General features: G+C 47.4%; 1 protein-coding gene across 7 annotated transcripts in view; it reads right to left on the bottom strand.

Annotated features, from left to right (window-relative positions):
- Positions 1-13953, bottom strand: part of USP54 (ubiquitin specific peptidase 54) — a 2840272-nt gene that overhangs the window by 2680537 nt on the left and 145782 nt on the right. The gene's annotated exons all lie outside the window — the stretch shown is intronic.

The raw sequence follows: 13953 nt of genomic DNA, 5'->3' as shown, positions 1-13953 counted from the left end.
ACGGCCCAGGAGCTTGCCAAGGTTAAGCCCCATCTTTTGCAACGCTCCCTTCGTATTTGGAAGACATGGCCAGCAAAATAGTGAATCGCATTACTGTTACTGGAAAAGCCACATGGGATGCTATTTCAGGTTCAGGAGGGAATCCCAAAGGTAGAACCACTGAAAAGAAATTGTTGTATTGAGGGGATGGGGGCCTTAGAGGGCACAGTGGCTCAGGCAATGGCTCTACAGGAGCAGTTGCTTGGGGTGTGTATGCCTCAGGATCCTCTGCACCCTGGTACGGAGGCAGATAAGGAAGTAGAAGTGGAAGGGGAGGGGGTGAGACTAGGGATGGGGGACCGGATGGTGAGTGTAGAGGTTACAGTTTATCATATTAGAGGTTATTATATTTAAATGTCTATGTATTGATGGGCTTGTGTGTGCAATACATCTCATCAATAACTTGGTTATTGTTGTCATAATATGTTCACTGACATCACCTCCTGGAATGTGGAGTCTCAGCATCTCGGGGACTCCACATTCCACTAGGTCATTTGAGAAGATTTCCCCTGGCTGGGGGTCGTTGCTGTTACTCATGAGGAATCTTACTAGAAAAGGTGTGTTGTTTGAGATGAGAAGTGTATGAAGGAGTTTATAGACATTAAACATGCTGTGGTGAATGCTCCCGTGTTGGGCAGTTTTGTAGAGTCAAGGAACACTTTGTTATTTGTGGATGCGAGCAACTATGGCTTGGGTGGTGTTCTCATGCAGGAGTATGGCTCGGAGCTTTATACTGTGGCGTTTGCCTCGAGAACTCTTAAGGAAGTTAAACGTAGGTACTCTGTTGTTGAGAAAGAGGCGTTGGCGTCTGTCTGGGGTGGGGAGAAATTTAAAAGAAACTTATGGGGATGAGAGTTTACTATTTGTACTGACCACAAACCATTGGTTAGAAAATTGTCTATGGGTGGTCTGGAAGGTGTGTCCAGATGCATCATGAAGTGGGTGAGCAGTTTACAAGGTTTATAATTTGCTATGATGCATGTGTAGGGAGAAAATAATGTGGTTGCAGATGCGTTGTCGAGGTCTGTGATGAAAACAGTAGAGAGTGGGGAAGGTACTGTCCATGAGGAGGAAGAATCTGATGACATTTTTCAAGTGCATACCAGTTTGAAGAAATCGGAGTGGGATCTAACATGTGCGAAGGACATTTTGTATCAAGATGTGATTGCTTTTATAACTGGTGTTGCTATCACTGGTAGAGAAAGAAATTAGGAAGGGTTTGACAAAGTAAAGAATGGACTGTCTGTCAGGGGTGATTATTTATATAGAGGCCACAAACTTGTAGTTCCTAAGTCAATGAGAAGTAGTGCAGTGGAGTTGGCAAATGTGGGTCATTTGGGTTTAGCAAGGACTAAAGGGTTGGTTAGGGCTGATTTTTGGTGGAAGGTTGTGGACAGAGATGTAGAGGAGCAAGTGAAGGTGTGTGCAGAGTGTATTGAAGGTGACGAGGGGCTTACAGTACAAAGACTCCCATCATTGTGAGGAAGAGCCCTAATGTACATTGGGATGAAGTGGCAATAGATTTGTTGGGTCCTTTCAATATCAAAGGCTCGAGGAACTTGTATCTTTTAGTCATAATGGATTTATTGTCAAAATGGCCAGAAGTGTGTGTGCTTAAAGACATCACCAGCAGTAGTATAATACATTTTTTGGAACAGTTGTTCTGCAGAGAACGGTTTCCCCAGAAAATGCCTTTCTGACAAAGGATCGCAATTGGCGTCCAGGGAATTTAGAGATTTTCTGGAGAAGTATGGCGTTGAGCAAATCAACATAGCGTTGTATCATCCCAAAGGAAATGGGTGTGTGGAGCTGTTTAATAGGACGATAATGGAAGCCATCAGAATTGCGGTTGCAGCGGGTGGTGACTGGGTACGTACTGTAATGGAGAGGACATTTCAGTACAGATTGGCTCCCCATAGTGTCACAGGTGTTTCACCTTTTGAAGTATTGCGAGTCAGGAAACCAAATTCTCACTTATGTCCAGGTTGGATGTTATGTTATGTTTATAACGCACCGATAGCCAGCAGGCATCAGGGCGCGGGAGTGTCCGGGGTAATTCAGTGCGCATAATATTATATGCTATAGAGTGTGGTCTGCGGAAAGATAATGAGATTATCATTGGAGGTGGGTTTTCAACGATTTCCTGAAACTCCGGTAGTTCTCTTCTAGTCGTGGAGTTAGTGGCAATTCATTCCAGCATTTTGCTGCCTTCACTGGGGAAGATTTCCCCCGCCCTTGCACACGTTTAGCTCTAGGAATATTCAGATAAGCCTTATCCTCTGATCTAAGGTGTCTTTAAGGCAGGTACAAAAAGAATTGCTTCTTAAAATATCTTGGGGCTTCTCCATACAGACATCTGTGAACTATAGTCATCGCCTTAAAGTGTACTCTCTCTTCCACTCTTAGCCAGTGAAGGGATCTTCTCCCCATAGTCACATGCTCCCTTTTTTTGATTCTCTTGGTAGCTCGAACTGCGTCATTTTCCATGACCTGACACTTTTGTATATCCCTCTTCGTGGCTCCTATCAGTAAGGCGTTATCGTAGTCAAGGCGTGACAGAATGACCGCTCTTGCTATAGTTGCTGCATTCGCTTCATTAATAAATTGCCTTATGGCTCTCATGAGACGCATGTAGTAGGCATGGTTTTTCTGCAGGTAGTTAACCTGAGCCTCGGATCCTACTGATGCTTCCACAACCATCCCTAGGGTTTCTATGGGGGGGCACCACTAGGATTTTAGCCTGTTTGATAGTAAAGGTCTGGTATTCTGGCCCTAACTTGGATCTGGCCTGTTGCGTCTCAAAAATAATCAATTCGGTTTTCGCATTATTAAGACACATCCAATGACGTTGCATCCAAATGTCAATAATGTGATAAACCTCTGATATTTTTGCGCTGTCGATGCTGTATTCTCCCTCAAGTAAAAAAATGAGCTGCATGTTATCGGCGTAGTTAGAAAAGAACACGCCGATTTGTTCCAGGAGCTCGCATAGACTTCTACCCCTATCTTGTTTGGTGTCCCCCAGGGTGCTAGCCTGTCACCGCTGCTATTTAATTTATATATGAGTATCCTCAGAGAATGTGTCACCCCAGTGGATCTTAGCACTCCTGTCTTTCAAAAATGATGCTAACCACTCCAACACCTTAGGCGTGCAACCAACTGTGTTAGCCAGTGCTTCCTGCAGGAGTTGGTGGTCTACCAAGTCGAAAGCCGCACAGTGATTCAACAGCATAAGGATACCAGTGCTGCCCTTGTCTATCAGGTCTAACATGTAGGTCTGAAGATCGAGCATAGCCGATACTGTGCTGTGGGAGGCTCGAAAGCCCGATTGCTGTTCATGTAGTAGGTTCCAGTCTTCTACATGCTTTTGTAGTTGGTTCGTGGCAACTTTATCTAGGACCTTCAGGATAAAATTTGAATTCGTTATGGGCCTCAGATTACTGGGGTCCTTCGGATCCAGCCCTTGTTTCTTCACTAACGGGTAATAGTCACCTTCTTAATTTCCTTTGGTACTACCCCCTCCCTAAAGGAGGCATTAACTATCTTTGTCAGTACTGGAACAAAAATGTCTTTATTGTCCAGTATGATTTTGGAAGGCAGAATATTCTCTGCGCAGGAGGTGGGTTTCATTTTAGCCAACACTCTACATAGTTCCTCCTCGGATATAGGGAGGAAGCTGAAATTCTCTCTTCCTTCCTGGTTACTTATGTCCTCTGGAAGGATAAGGGGCTCTCCTTCTCTTCTGGCTGTAATGATGTTATTTCGAGCCATTGTTCCCTAGTGGGAGTATGTGGCGGGGGGAGTGATTTCGGCTTTTCAATCCCTTTAAGTATTTCAAAGATTTTACTGGATGTGTTGGTCGCTGCCTCCATTTCTTTGTTGTAATGATTCTTCTTTGCTTCCCTGATACCTTTCCTAAACCGCTAATCTGCCTTTTTCGAATCATCTTTGTTTGCTAAAGTGGGATTTTGGTGCCATGATCTTTCTTTGGCCCTCTCCTCCTGTTTTAGTTTATTTAGTTCTTCACTGTACCAAATCTGGTGATTACTATTTTTTCTCACCAGTTTGTGTTTAAGTGGGGCTTTCTCCTCTACCAGTTCCTGCATGTGTTTATTATATTTTTGCAACAAGGTCTCGCAGTTGTCCTTTTCTGTGAAGGAGTCGGTGATGCTCTGTAGGCATGGTTTCAGAATCTCGGGACCAATACCCTTAAAATTTCTGCTCCATACTTTAGTATGGGGATTTTCAATGTAAGATGCTGGTTGATTCAATTGCACTACAAAGGTAACCAAGTGATGGTCTGACCAGATACATGGTTCCGTGACAACATTATATGCTTTCAGGTTGTTGGTAAACACCTAGTCTAACTGGTTACCTTGGGGGGTTGTAGGTTTGTTGTTTAATACAGGGAAATCCAAGTTATTCAATGCTGTTTCGAGCATTATGGCCTCCTTGTCCGCTTTATTCCCTCTCCACCTATTCATGTCACCAACTACCAAGGTGGATGTTTTATTAGATATAAGTCGAGAGGCTTGAGATGTAACTTCATTCTCAAAATCACTAATTAAGGAAGGTGGTCTGTATATAACAATAATGTTTAAACTATCGTTTGGGGTATATGTGAGTTTTAGTTGAATGGTTTCACAGCCTGTGCATTCAAAATGGGCTCTGAAGAGGTTCAATGTTTCGCAAGCTATAACGGCAACACCTCCTCCCATTCTCTCTATTTGTGTTATACATGATGTACCCTTCGGGAACCGCAGCTTTGCATACTGGGCTGATAGGATCCTTTAACCATGTTTCTGATAAACATAACATATCTACAGCTTTCTCCTTTATCAGATCATTTACGTTATGTGCGTGTTTGTTCAAAGATCGTGTGTTGAGTAGCCCCACTTTGAGACTCTTCAACTTGTCAAGGTGATCTGTTTTCTTTTCACTGCCTTGTCGTTCTGTTTGTCTAGAAGGGTTGTTGTTCAGTGCTTGGTTCCTCTTTCTTGTTAAGCGACTGGAGGATGCAACCTTCATTTCTTCCCCCTTGCTCTCTCTTGCTTCCATTGGTCTATCTTATCACCCAGTCAAGGATGGAGAGGTTGCGTTGTGTGGATGTGGATGTTGGGGTGGTAAGAGAAGTTAATAGCTAGTGGTTGGCGTTGTAAGGCAGGCTATGATGAGAAAAATTACTGCAGAGAGTTAGAGGTAAAGCCGGGTGAATGGATCAAGGTGAAACCCAAGGAAGTAATTAAGGATCTTGGTTCATCTATACTGGTCAAAGGTGGAGCTGTGTGGAATAAAAAAAAGAGAGTTGCTATATTGAGAAGGTAGAATGTGTTGTGTGAGGAGTATGAGAAGGAAGGGAGGTGTTAGAGGTTAGAGTTTAATATATCAGAAGTTATTATATTCAAATTCCTATGCAATGATGGGCTTTTGTGTGCAATACATCTCATTCGTAACTTGGTTACTGTTGTCATAATATGTTCACTGACATCGCCTCCTGGAATGTGGACTCTCAGCATCTGAGGGACTCCACATTCCACTAGGTCAGTTGAGACGATTTTCCCTGGCTGGGGGTCATTGCTGTTACTAACTCAATAAAGAGTTAATTATAACTTTACGCAGTGTGGACCCATCATTATGTGTCTTAACAGTGAGGGGGTGTAGTAACGGATCAATTGGTGAATAGCCTTATGGGTGGGAGCCCGGAGAGGGAACCGAGTCAGGATCTAAATTCCTCCTCCGGGGTCTGGTCTCTCATGATCTAGTTTTACGGTTGTACAGGGAGGGTGGCTGATTCAGGGAACCGCTTGAGCAAATTTGTTAGGAGGAGGGAAGCACCGAGTTACACCACGCACAGGGGCCTTTGTATCCACCTCTTGGCCACAGATTACCCTTCGTTGGAGGTCCAACCCCAATTTAGAAATATTGACCCCACAGAAGGGAGGGGTGCATACTATTGGGGTTCAGCTAGCTAATCGGTATGAGGCCCTAACCTCCTGTGAAGATCTGGACTGACGTACGGCTGACCGGCCCAGCCCAGTCGGCCGGAAGCTTTGTGAGGGGATGTGGGTCCTGAGATTGGGGGGTACACATGGTACCTAAAGCAGCCCCTTTGGTAGCTAGCTTGTATCCTGGAATATAGCCAGGCCAGGGGAAAATTCTAAGGGGAAGCCACTGTGGAGATTTTAAAAAACTCACAATTAGAAGACCCCGTGGGCTCCATCGTGGCCCAGAGGCCTTCCGCGGACCCTCGGAGGCGCACGTAGCCCGGTGCCTGGAGGAGAAGTAAACCACGAGAGCGAGACCCGACCACAGGAGAAAGAGAGTTCCCCCTGAACAGAGGCAAAGGTGCCCCCCCTGTGTTTCATTGGTGAGAGAGGCCTTCCTGGGGAACCCCTCAGAGCCATGGGGCAGAGAGAGGGCTTGGAACCAGCTTGTCGCAGAGTGGGGAGACCGACGACGAGCGGTGGCTGGGGGACCTGAAAGCACACAGTGGCCCCAAACACGTCTCGGAAGGATCCAGAAGAAGAGGTGAGGTCGCGTCGGGATGAGGAGGCCCAGAGGAAGACAAATCACGAGCCAGGCTCCCCCCCAGGCCTGGCATATATAAATGCTTCGAGACACGCGGGCAGGAGTGGGGCCCCGAGAACTCTCCCAGACCTTCTTTTACGGTGTGCAGGACTCCCGCCCGTAAGGCACGGGCCCCAACGTTGGAGGGGAGGGCGGCTCGTGGACTCCGGGGGCATGGAGGGGGATAAAACAGCGGCCCTCTGGCGCTTCCACAAAAAACCCCGGGGTGTCAACAAACGGGACCCCAACCCGTTCCAGCACAGAGCCCGGGAACCCCTCTGGAGACCGAAGCAGGCGCAGAAAATAAGCAGGCAGCAGGTGCCCCGCCATCCCAGTCCTCGGAGCTCCGAGCCACGCAATCCAGCCCACCCACGCTAGGGAGAGACAGAGAACACGGAGGGAGCCTAAGGCCAGACGGAGAAGGCTCAACACGAGAGGCCCTGCCAGAAACCCAGCCCCAGACCTCATCTGAGGAATCTCTAAAGAACTCTGGGCTTGCAGTGGGGCCCCCCCAGTTGTCAGGCAGGCTGTCCCCACTACTCTAAGATTGAAGGGGGTATTCATGGCAGGGAAATTGAAGCACCATATACAGAGGCCACTCACCCCAGTAGAGAAGGTCTTAGACATGCATGTAGATATGAAAGGTCTCATCCCCCTCCTGTATAGGGTGCTTTTGTCCCCCCGTGAAGGAGCAATCAAGGCTCTAAGAACGAGATGGGAGAGGGACTTGGGCTGTGAAATTGGGGACGGTTTATGGGTGCGACTCTGTAGTAGGGCATTTAAGACCTCAATTTCGTGTCAATATAAGATGCACGCCATAAAACTGCTTCACAGGTGGCAATATGACCCGGTAGTACTCTCCAAGATGTTTCCAGCAGTGATTTCCCGTTGCTGGCACGAATGCGGGGAAAAAGCCAATTATTGGCATATGTGGTGGAAATGTCACAAAGTGTGCACATATTGGACAGAAGTGTTGAGATGGATCAAAGAGGCGGACGGAGGATCCCACCCACTAGACCCAATCTTAGTATTAATTGGACTTGAAAGAAGGGATGAGCGGTTGGACAAGCTTCCACACCGGTCACATTGTTTACTTTTAGCAGCCAGAGCCTGTCGAGCTAGAACTTGGAAAAGGACCTGCCTCCCCATGAAGAAAAAATGGGTGGCAGTGGCCAGGGATATTTATCTTATGGAAAAGATCACAGAAGCTATACAGGGATCCAGCATTCTGATAGAGACTGAATGGCTCGGGTTCTTCAATGCTTTTAGTAACATGGAAACTACGGGTTGAAATTCCCAGAGAACAGTGACTCGGCCCCACCAAATAGTTCACTTGGAAAACATAGACTTTAATTCAGAGGAATCGGCCCATTGGCGACGATCTAGTGCCCGGTCGGGACTGCCGACAACGGATTGAACAGTATAAGGGAAAGCAGCGATCAGAGACTGTGCCTTGAAAGGGGGTGGAGGGAGGAGGGAGGGGAGGGTGTATACGCCAGGGAAATATCTTTTTTTTTGTATAAGCTTTATAGGGACACAAGTCCCTTTCATGCTTGCTCTGAAGGTTCTCTGTTTCATAAAACCAATCAAACATTTTTTATTTTTTTTTTTTTAAACCCACAATGTCATTCTCCTGCAAGAGACCTGGGCCTCGGAGACCACACTGTTAGATGGCTACACATCGTAGGAGATCTCAGCAAAAGAAATGCTAGAGTAAGATGTTATGGGCGTCTGGCCATTTTGATTAAAGCCTCCCTAACCAGTAGGTTTAGGGTAGTGGAGACTAACATGGACTACCTACAGGTGCTCTGTATTTTACCCTCTATGGGGGACCCGTTAATCATTTTGAACCTCTATAACAGCCCCCATAAGGCTGAGGCAGACAGGTTAGCCAAAGTCAAGGCGTTTATTGATGAGTTATTTCTAAACAGGAGGAATCGTAATGAGCAATGCATATGGGGAGGAGATTTTAACCTCAAAATGGGTGTAGGTCTGCCAAAGGATCTGTTAGATCCGCTGAAGGACTGGTCACTGAACATCCCCTTGCCCACAATTAAATATGGACGGGTGTGTGCAAAGGGTTTCCAAATGTGTTTATGGCTCATTGAATGGGGGCTGCACACAGTAAACGGATGCAAAGCACTCGATATACCGGGTAACCTTACCTTCAGTAATCACCAAGGTTGGAGGGTTGTGTGGCCAGCAAGCAGGCAATGAGGACGTGATTCCTCGCTGCTCCCGGGCCGCCAGCTAGATCCTGCCTTTATCCTGACAATTCATGTTGTTAAACTCATGAAAATAGCTTCCAAAAGCGGCAGAACCCTTCTGCAACGGGTCGCTGCACTATGGACCTGAACCGACATGTGGTTCTGGAGATACGCGCTGTGGAATCCAGAAGTGGCTGACCAGAGAAGATGGCCACTGGGACTGCGAGCTAAGAGGAAGGTGCGCATTACTTTAAAGGCTCCACTGAACCAAGCGCCCCGCAACAGCAACTACCATCACAGCGCTGAGGCCGAAATCAGGAAGACTAAACACTGATCCCGACCCCAAACAACACTACAAGTAGGCGGCGAGCACGCCCATGAAAGCAGGTGGGCACTGGCATCCCCTGCTCCGATACGAGGTCGAGCACCTGCTGGAGGACGACAGAGAGGACCAGCCGATGTTACGATCCTGATCACTGCAGTGACAAGGTGAGCAATGGGTCACCCCCCCCTGATGGGATCTCCAAGTGCCAGCGAGGCTCGGCTCCTACCTGCTACCCCGGTGGTCGATGGGGCGGTCCCATCCGAGGCTGCGAGAAGCTGCTGTGGGCCCCTGGAAACGACGTGACCCGAGGTAGCAGGCGAACCGAGGAAGGCTGCCTGAAGGCGCTCCGGTTGCAGGAGAGCCAGGCCGACAGCAAAGCGAGCAGTGCCTGCGACAAGGAGTGAGCGGGGGCAACCAAATCAAACATGACTCCTACCCAGAGACGGTGCGAAGAAGCTAAACTGCCTAAACAACAATACACAGCAGAATTATCTCTGGACCCCAACCGCTCTCAGTGGGACCCTGAAAGTGGAACGCGACACGTGGATTGCAACGCACGTTCCACAAAGCAACCGAGAACGGAAGGTAAGCTGCCTACACTGAGGGCATGGCTGTTATAAGGTAAATGAGAACTGTGCACTGAATCTACAATGCTCCAAGCTCCCAATAAAGTAGTGATGTGGCTGAGCGCTGAGTGTCCAAGGTGAACCCAATAAGGCTAATATCCTGTGAATACACGTGGTTTACACACTTGAAATCGCTTGTGAGCCCAGACCGTTATCAAAAGTGACCACCTGCTGGCAGGCGAGTTTATACACAACCGGTGCGCCGACCTGAGTGGCAGCACGCACTTCAGAAGCTGCAGGGATTTGAGAGAGCAAAACAACATTCTGAGATCACCAGCCCCGATCAAAGACTACTACTGAGGACAACTGAAACGAGCACGTCTCCCAGGAAAGGAGGCAACTGGAGTACTGGCCTGCTTGTCAGTGGCGCGAAGCGGCAACAGGGCCCCTAATTCTGCACTGTACGAGTCTAAGACTAACGTTTGAACTGAGACTAATAGAAACACCTCCTTCCCGAAAGATAGGGTGCCGACCGAGGCAATCGTCAGGCCAACAAGACAAAGGAGGGAGAGGGCATAGGTGATAACGCAGCGGACTTCTGGGAAGAAACCACGAAGTGAACGGTGCATATAAACCGTAAGAGACACAAGCACCCCACTGACCTAAACAGCTGCACAAACATTGGCTGAGAGGGAAGGGAGCAACTACAAATCAACGCTGGCTTGACCACCATGGGGAAAGACAGGCCAAAGAACGCGACAATGCAGAGCAAAATGGAGCAGTACACAATCGCTACCCAAGTTCCCCCGCAGGAGCAGGGCAAATCTGGCGATGCACTGGGACCGAAGGACGATAATATATCCCTTAAAGACATCGTGAATGCTATCGCCATCTCAAGGACCTCCATGGAACAAAAGATGGATGGCATAAGTACTGAGGTGTCGCTATTGCACCATGACTTGCAAAAATTTACGGCTCGTACCGGGGAAGCAGAGGGCCGCATATCAGAAACAGAGGACAGCCTGAGGACTCTAAATCACCAAATGACCGGAGCATTGGCACGCCTCAAGGCACTGGAAGAACGAGTGGAAGAGGGTGAGGGCAGAGCAAGACGGAACAACATCTGGATCCTTGGATTGCCAGAAAAGTCCAAAGGCCCGAGCATGGAGCTATTCGTAAAGCAATGGCTTGCGGATCTATTTGCTCCCAAGACCCTATCAAAATTCTTCTCAGTTGAACGTGCTCACCGCTTACCAACGGGCAGACAAATACCCGGAGCTCTTCCGTGCACAGTAATAGCAAAGCTCCTGAACAATAGGGATTGGGACGCCATAGTGCAGATGGCCAGAACTAAGGGCTCCATAACATTTAATGGCTCCAGAATCGCCTTTTTCCCCAGACTTCACCAGGGAGGTTCAGAAAGCGAGGCAGTCCTTCGACCCACTCAAGAAATGCCTTCAAGCTCTTAACATAAAATACAGACTTCTGTTCCCAGCACAACTGAAAATATACCACACCGGTACAACAGTGCATTTCACGGATCCCAGAGAAGTGTGGAGCTGGGCAGAAAGAAACCCAGAGGGTGACAGGAGGCCGAATCGGAGGCAAGACATCAACAGGAGTCGCCCACGGCCAGAGAGAGCACCACCTGAGTGCCCACAACAGGAGATGGAAGCAATGACTTCTGGAAGCAATCTCATCCTTTTTTTGAAGGGGATACCAAATATAATGGCTAATATAGGGTTGTAATATTTGGTATCCCTCTGATGTTGAGTGGTAACATTTAACAAAGCACTGCTTGAACTATCCTTTGCATTGGGTAAGGGATTACATCATAAGCCTACACTGTGACAGCTTCTGGAAGCCATCTCATCCTTTTTTTGAAGGGGATACCAAATATTACAGCTAATATAGTGTTGTAATATTTGGTATCCCCTTGATTTTGAGGGGTAACATTTAACAACACACTGCTTGAACTATCCTTTGCATTGGGGAGGGGAGTACATAATTTCTATGTACTGGGACTCTGGACCAGTCCAACGGGTGCTCGGGGCACCAACATACAATGTGGCAGGGAGCACCCTGATCGTCGTGGTCACACGACAAGACCGCAGCTGCCGTGGGCTTCCGGACAAGCAGCTGCTCGGGGGCGATCACACAGAGGGCCAGTGGCCTGGAGGCACCCTGTTACACATGCTGGTCTGGGGCACCCAGACCGCACCTAGACTAGCAGGGCCGCATGCCTGTGATCACAAGGGGTTGGCCGCATGCCCAACACAATGAGACACAGAGGCAGAGTGCCATTACATTTAGTCTACCACCGTGGTATTGCACATGCGTGCAGAGGCTCCTTCTTACAGTCAGGTATGAGGCTGTCATGACACATCCTTAGAGGGGCAATACATGTTCTTAAAAGGGAAACACAACAAATACTCCCACTATGCTACGAGATGTGTAATATATATATTGTCAGTCTTCATTATTGTGTGATTTATCTGCGTTTCATTTCAACCCTGTAAAATGAAATATTATTTGTATGTGTTTAACGTGCCTGCCATGATGACTGCACCGCTACACCACACCCTCTACAGTGAACCCATCTATCGGGTCAATTTCCCCAAGGAGGTAGTATTCCAGAGTATTTTTTCAATTTCCAAGCGTAGTTTGTGTACCCATTTCCATCAATGTTGGCAGCTGTGATTTATTAAGCTACTAATAGCCATATAAACCACCAAGTGTTGGCAGCTGTGATTTTTTAAGCTACGAATAACCATATAACCAACTAAGTTTCATTTAACTCAATGCAGTTCAGCTGACTGAGTGGCGTACGGGGGGGGGGGGGGCAAGCTGCCACCCCACAGGCTCTTTTTAGAGCCTGACCGGGGCTTTCGTCAGTGGACCACCCCTCCCGTTCGGCACCTCAATGAGGGTACCCAACGAGAAAGGTGTCCCGCTGGCAGGACAATGTGTGCTCAGTAATTCCTGCTCAGCACAGTAATTGCCCTGGCAGCAGGACACCTTACCCTTTCTGAAACCTCTGGCAGGACAATGTCCCAAGGAGCTCAGGGCAGCAGCAGAGGGACTCTCAAATTGCTCTGTGTCAACAGAGCACTTCAATGTGAGCCATTGGGCACTGCTGAGAGGGAGGGGTACTATTAGCAGGGACTTTTGTCCTTTTAGAAATGTGCATGGCAGGGAGTGATCAGGTGTGAGAAGGTTGCATAATGCTGCAGGCTTTATGAAATAATGACTATGGCTTTACCCAAGTGGGATTTGTTAGGTTCACATTAATCTGCATGATGCTATTGTGACTTTGCATGCAGGATGGGGAGAATAAAACCAAATCCATCCTCTTATTGCTCAACATATTTCTATAATGATGTATAGTGTAAAGTTAATAATGAAAGGGAAGTTTGTTACGTAATGTGCTTTGCTTCCAAGGCATTGATATAAATAGTATTATTTAAGCACATGAAATGCAAAGGGAAACCTTAATAAATATCCCTATGAACTAAAACTGTGAAGATGTGCTCAGTTGCTTAAATTGTCCACAAACCGGTTTCACTATTTAACCAAAGTGTGTGATCCTGGGCAGATCATGTAATCAGACTGCGTCTTATCTGTAGCTCTGTAAGTGATTCACTTCAAAGCTTATGTGTTAATATATGATGCTGTTATTTAAATTTAAAAAAAAAGCCTGACTTGCTCCATATATAACAGTGCATTTTAGGTATTTTGCATCACAAAATTATTTGCCACTTGGCTTACTTATGACAACTTATTCTAAAGTCACTTTCATGGTGCCTCCAAGTATCAAAGGCTGATGATGCTCCTTGCAATGTGTTTTCTGTGAAGTAATTTCTGTTGGTGCAATCCATATGCAAATAAGGAGAGGTGCATGCATTTTGCCCAAGAGCGCCTGGACAGAGCTCTAATAGATAAGTTCCCTGCATCTGTAATGATTCAGCCGTTTATTTATTTTTTGTTGTGTTAAAATGCGATATGAGACTAATGTTACCAAAAAAGTACATTGGGGACAGGGGTGGGCGGTTTGTAGGCGCGAATGAGACAACCTGGAATTGCGTGCACTGCATTTGAGGGGAAGTATGGGAAGTCACCGTGGCTGTCCACCCAGCCCCTCTTGCAATGCTGAATACTCCCCTGACTGGACAATATGGAACTCGGCCGTTATGCCGGTGTTGTGCAACATTGGTACCCCATACCGAGGCTCGGAACGCCCTACTTTGGT

Source organism: Ambystoma mexicanum, chromosome 8, assembly GCF_040938575.1.
Source record: "Ambystoma mexicanum isolate Mex_15411 chromosome 8, UKY_AmexF1_1, whole genome shotgun sequence".
Classification (NCBI taxonomy): domain Eukaryota; kingdom Metazoa; phylum Chordata; class Amphibia; order Caudata; family Ambystomatidae; genus Ambystoma; species Ambystoma mexicanum.
The sequence above is the reverse complement of the archived record's forward strand: the minus strand, read 5'-3'. Positions and strand labels throughout refer to the sequence as shown.